Source organism: Myotis davidii, unplaced genomic scaffold (genome assembly GCF_000327345.1).
Source record: "Myotis davidii unplaced genomic scaffold, ASM32734v1 scaffold41, whole genome shotgun sequence".
Lineage (NCBI taxonomy): Eukaryota > Metazoa > Chordata > Mammalia > Chiroptera > Vespertilionidae > Myotis > Myotis davidii.
In genome coordinates this window covers 632,289-638,855 of record NW_006292344.1, presented here as the reverse complement: position 1 = coordinate 638,855, position 6,567 = coordinate 632,289, and positions in this window count along the sequence as shown.

Here is a 6,567-nt window from a genome sequence, read left to right as displayed (position 1 = left end):
GGACACTCCCCGCCCCCCACCCAGTGAACGAATTTCGTGCACCGGGCCCCTAGTCCTATATAATAAAGAGGTAATATGTAAATTGACTCACTCCATCACAAGATGGCTGCGCTCACAGTGGAGGCAGGGTTCCCATAACACAAGATGGCTGCACCCACAGCAGAGGCAGGGTTCCCATAACAAGCCGTAACAAGTGATCAGCAGGGACCTGAGGCTGCATCCCTGGTGCTGGGACAGGGGAATTGAGGGTGCACCAGGGGACCTGAGGCTGCACCCTCCCCAACCAGCAGGGCTTGAGGGGGGCCCTAAGGCTGTGGCCCCTGCCCAGTGCCGGGCCAGGGGACCTGAGCCTGCGCCCCCCTGCCCAGTGGGGCTTGACAGGGGTGGGGCCAGCCGGATCTAGGTCTTGCGCAATTTCAAGGTGCACACGAGTGGGCAGGGACTTGACTCTGGGTCCCGCGGCGTGCCCCAGACTCTGACAGGAGGGAGATTTTCGTATACATTGTACTATTTTTTTTCATCTCTGATACTTCTATTATAGAGAAAGGGCAAATAGCAATATTAAAATATTTCCTCTAATTAATTCCGTTTTAATGTGCATGAATTTCATGCACTGGGCCACTAGTATTAAATAAAGTACTAAAGATAAAATGTAATAAGAGCAAATGTCTATAGTATTTTCTATGTTCCAGGCTCTGTGTGAGTGCCATCACATACATTAATATTTTTTTATTCCATTTAGTCTATCTAGCAACTTTATCAAGTAGGGACTACTATAATCCCTACTTTAGAGCTGATCCATGAAACTGCCTCTGGAAGATAAATGCATCTTTACCTGAAACAGAGGTTAATAGTCCTAACGAACTGCACAGGACTTGTAGGAAAGACATATGGGATCAAATCTGTGAAGCCTTTTGCAAATTGTAAAGTGCTGTATGTTACACTGCATGAGGGACTGCAGTTTTCCCCCAGTTTCTTCACCTGTACTGAGTGTCTATAAGGTAAGTGGTATGAAACCATCACTGCAAGGAAATTAGATGAAAGAGACCCAGCTCCTCCCTCAAAGATGGACCATCCACTAGGAGAAGACACTGGTGAGTGACTGTAGAGTAAGGAAGATGGAGTACCCATTGGGAGGATGACTAAAATAAAACATTATAGAAGATCATGTTGTTTGCAAACAGAGATAAGTTTACTTCTTCCTTTCTAATTTGGATGCCTTGCATTTCTTTTTCTTATCTAATTACTTTGGCTAAGACTTCCAGTATTATGTTAAATAGAAGTGGCAAGAGTGGGTGTCCTCACCTTATGCCAGGTTTAGAGGAAAACCTTTCAATTTTTTACCATTATATTAGTGGGCTTTTCATATATGGCCTATATTGTGTTGAAATAAAATTGTTTTATGCATCCTTTTTTGAGAAATTTTATCATGAAAGAATGTTGAATTTTGCCATATGCTTTTTTTCATCTATTGAGATGATCTTGTGTTGTTTCACCCTCTTAGTCTGTTAATGTGGTTTATTATTGCATTCCACAGATAAATCTCACTTGGTTGTAGTGCATAATCCTTTGACTAGGTTATTCAATTTGCCTTGTTGAGGGTTTGTGCATTAATTTTCAATGAGATATCGACCTCATATATCTTGTGGTGTTTTTGTCTAGCTTTGTTATCAGGTTGATGCAGACCTGGTAAAATGCATTTGTAAGTATTTCCAATTTGCTATTTTTTTAAAGAGGTTAAGAAGGATTTGCATTAAATCTTTTTTATCCTCACTCAAGGATTTGTGTTGTTTTTTTTTTAAATTGATTTTTAGAGAGAGCGAAAAAAGAGAAAGCTGAAAGAGAACCATCGATTGGTTGTCTCCCATATGCACCCTGATCAGAGATCAAACCCAAAACCTAGGCCTGTGGCTCTGACTGGCAATCGAATCCATAACATTTTGGTGTACAGAATGGTGCTTCACCCACTGAGCATCCAGCCAGGTTTTGGTATTAATTCTTTAAATATTTGGTAGAATTCACCTGTGAAAACATCTTGTCCTGGACTCTTTTAGGGGGAGTATTTTATCTACTGATTCACTCTCCTTATTTGTTACTGGTTTGTACAGTCTTTATTCTTTTTCTTGATTCAGTCTTAGTAGGTTGCATGTTTCTAGAAATTAATCCATTTTTTTTCTGAGCTACTCAAGTAATTGGCACATAATTATCTGTAAGAGTATTTTATTTCTGTGGCATTGATTTTAATATCTTCTCTCCTGTTGCAGACTTTATTTATTTGAGTCCTCTCTTTTTTTCTTAGTCTGGTTAAGGCTTGCCAATTTTGTTTTTCTTTTGAAGAACCAACTCTTAGTTTTGTTAATTTAAAAATATTTTTTCACACTCTATTTTATGTATTTCTGCTCTAATCTTTATTATTTTCTTCCTTCTGCTAACTTTGGATTTTGTTTTTGCTTTGCTTTATAGTTTTTTGGGGAAACCACTAAGGAAAAACAGTATAAAGGTTTCTCATGATATTAAAAACAGAACTCCCATATGATTCAGAAAGCCCACTTCTTGGTATATACCCAAAGGAATTGAAATAAGAATTTCAAAGAGATAACTGTATTCTCATGCGCATTTCAGCATTATCCACACTAGCCAAGATATGGAGGCAACCTAAATGTGCATTGGTGGGTGAATGAACAAAGAAAATGTGGTACACGTACAAAACGGACATTATTCAGCCACAAAAAAGGAAGTCCTGCCATTTGTGACAACATGGCTGAATCTAGAGGATATTATACTAAATGAAGTAAGCCAGACACAGAAGAACAAGTAAAACATGATATCACTTATATGAAGTATTTAAAACAGTCAAACTCATAGAAGCAGAGTGTAGAGTGGTGGTTCCCAATGGCTGAAGGGAGGGGGAAAAGGTACAGATGTACCTTTAGTTGTGCAAATGAATGGGACTTAGAGAGCTACAGATAACAATACTGTGTGCAAATAAACAAATACATAATTAGAATGGCAGGAAACTTTTGGAGGTGATAGATATGTTTATGGCATAGGTTGTAGTGATGGCTTTACAGATACATGTATTCTTATGCAAACTCATGAAGTTGTATGGATTACAACTTTTTGTATCCTCATTAATGTGGTATATAAGAAAAGAATAGAAAAACTTAGAACTTGCTTCCTGATTGTGAGCTTGGAAGGAGGTTCATCAAAGGCCCATTAGGGGAGATTGTTTCAAAGCTGAACTCTGAAGACTCAGTAATTCAGTGTTGTTCTGTCTCCCTCCCAATATTGCCCTCCCACTGAATGCATTATGAATCCTTCACTTAATTAAAAAGAGTTTCTTACATTTTATATTAGCCTAGGAATGTGTTTGAACTCCAAAATGAAAACAGTTCTGCCAGTATGTTTGGGCATCACAAACAGACTTAAGCCACAAAAGCTTCCTGGGGCTCCATTATCAGCTTATGAACAGCAGGCGATCAGGCCAATGAACCATGTTATTGTCATTCCACTTGTGTCTCTCAAGTCATTTTTCATCTCAACTAATCAGAAAATAAAGTCAATCCTTCTCTACATTCCGCCTCCATCCTCATTTTAGTTCCCTGTGGTTTCATGCTGGGCTGAGCTGTTTGAAATCTGCCATAAAACACCCGTGAAGAGCTATAATTTTCAAATTTGCCCATGGGTAATGTGCGTAGTAAATGTAAAGTACTAGCAATTTGGTTGTTTGAGATGTTATGATTTTTTACATCAATGTGCAGGGTCTGAGGCAGGCACAAGTTCCAGGAAGTAGCATGTGTGACTGGTTGTCAGACCTAAGGCTGTCCACGGAGGCCACCTACACAGGTAAGGGAAGAGGTGATTTAAGAAAGCCAAGAGCTGGTGTGGAGCTCAAGCACTTCTCAATGCTTATGCCTTGGAAGTTTGAACACAAGGGCCTCCAGGGGAACCACTGGCTGGTTACCTTTCAAGAGTCCTGAAAGGATGTATTTCTTCCCTCTGAGACATGGCTGTGGTCTGGTGTCTGGCCCTCAGTCCTGCAGACCAAATACCCAGTCTAACCAAGACCCAGACTAAACAAGCGTATGAGGTTGATGTATAAAATTTCAGTTTCCCAGCGAAGGACCATGGCCACAGCAACCAAAACACATAAAACTCTCTGACAGAACTGCCTTGTCAAAGAGGAAGGCCTCCATGGACAGCTAGACCTTAACCAAGAGCTTGCTTGTTGAACATGCATTAATCTTATGAGCACTCTTGCACATCAAACTGCGGTAGCATTGGGCTGTTCATCCCATGAAAATCTCAGGTTTAGACCCTAATACAGTGATTCTCAACCTTCCTAATGCTGCAACCCTTTAATACAGCTCCTCATGTGTTGGTGACCCCCAACCATAAAATTATTTTCGTTGCTACTTCGTAACTGTAATGGTCTTCGGCGACCCCTGTGAAAGGGTCGTTTGACCCCCAAAGGGGTCGCGACCCACAGGTTGAGAACTGCTGCTCTAATAGCTTTCCCATCTCAAGATACTGCCTGTTGGGCACCAACAAACAGTTTCTCTGTGATACTTTTTACTGATGCTTTCTGACTAGCATCTCTCTGCCCTTATTCTAATGTCACTTAGTTATTGCAGTGGCTGCCCACATTGGCCAAACACCAGTTTCTGAAAACAACCCCCATCTCTGATGGTTTGACCTGCTCTGTGTTTATTGTGTGAACAACTTTGCTTGGCAGACACTTTAGAGGAGTCTTCTCCCTCAGTTTTCTGGTTACCTGGCCTGTAGGGGTTGACAGTGGACTTACAGGGTTTAGCAATGGCAAAGAGTCTAAGGGTCCAGACTTTGTCCCTAAATGTCTTGGTTGACTTGGCTACAGATTTTCTGTGTGACTGTGTAACTTTTGGGAAGTTAGTGGCTCTGAAACTGGTTGAATTTTGCCTTAGCAATGAGAAAGTTCAGAACCAATTCTTGGCTCCTTCTGGCAACACTGTAAGATCATGTGCTCTCTGTTCACTATGCTGATCTGAGGATCTCTGGCTTTCTGTTTTTGCTTTTTTTTTCTTTTCCTAAAGTCTGTTCAACAATTGTCTTATATTTTTATGTTTTTGTAAGTTGCCTCAGTCTCTAAAGGGAATTCAGAGCACAAAACTCTCAATGTGCCTGCTGATAATACATTTCTACATACCAAAGACAAATCGCTGTTGAATATCTTGGAACACTTGAGAAAGGAAGTATAATCTTGTGCTGTTCTTTGAACTTCTCAGGTAGAAAATGAGTTTTTGTGGCCCTGTCTGAGTGAAATTGTCTTACCTGCTAGATTTGGTTGGACTCTTGTGTAACTATGTGGGAGACAAACGGTAAAGATGCAGTGGAAGTAGGAGGACTTCGTCCACACAGAGAGGATTTGGTGCCCGTCAGGAGGACTTGGTGGACGATGAAATGATTTGTGACCATGGGGAAGATTTTATGCACATGGGAAGAACTCTGTGCACACAGGGGACACACAAGAAAGACAACACACATGGGGACATATTTCCTGTGTATGATGCACATTTTCTGTACACAAGAATGGAAGTCCCCTGGCTACAGTGGGTATGTGGGGAGGATGAGAGAGTTACAATAGTCTCAGAGAATCTCCAGTTAAATGAGAAATACCCCAGGGAGGGGCTTCACAGAATCTCATTTCTAATTACTAGGAATGTGGGGGCTCCTTGCTTTGCAGGGTTTATAGCCTAGTTGACACTCTGTGTTGAGACCCTGGGATCACTAACATAAGCTCTTATTATAAAGACTAGAGGCCCGGTGCACAAAAATTTGTGCACTCAGGGGGGAGGGGGGGTCCCTCAGCCCGGCCTGTGCCCTCTCACAGTCTGGGAGGCCTCAGGAGATAATGACCTGCTGGCTTAGGGCTGCTCCTGGGTGGCAGAGGGTAGGCCCAATCCCTAGGTGCAGCCCCTGGTCGGGCTCAGAGCAGGGCCAATTGGGGAGCTGGGGCGCCGCCCCCTGTACTGCACAGAGCAGGGCGATCAGGAGGTTGTGATGCCACCCTCAGTCACGCTCAGGGTAGGGCCGATTGGGGGGTTGGGGCACCACCTCCTGTCACACTCAAGGCAGGATCCACGGGGAGGTTGCGGCGCCACCCCCTGTCACTCACAGAGCAGGGCCAATCAGGGGGTTGGGGCACTGCCCCCTGTCACTCACAGAGCAGGGCCCATCAGGGGGGTTAAGGCTCTGTACCCTGTCACTCACAGAGCAGGGTCGATCAGGAGGTTGGGGAGCTCCCCCATGTCACACACAGAGCAGGTCCCATCAGGGCGTTAGTCTGTACCCTCCTGTCATGACAGAGCAGGGCCCATCAGGGGGTTGAGGAGCTCCCCCGTGTCACTCACAGAGTAGGGCCGATAGGGAAGTTGGGGTACCGTCCCCTGTCACACACAGAGCAGGGCGGATCAGCGGGTTGGGGCACCGCCCTCTATCACCCACAGAGCAGGGCCAATCAGGGGGTTGGGGCACCGCCACTGTCACACTCAGGGCAGGGCTGATGGGGAGGGTATGAATCTACCCTGT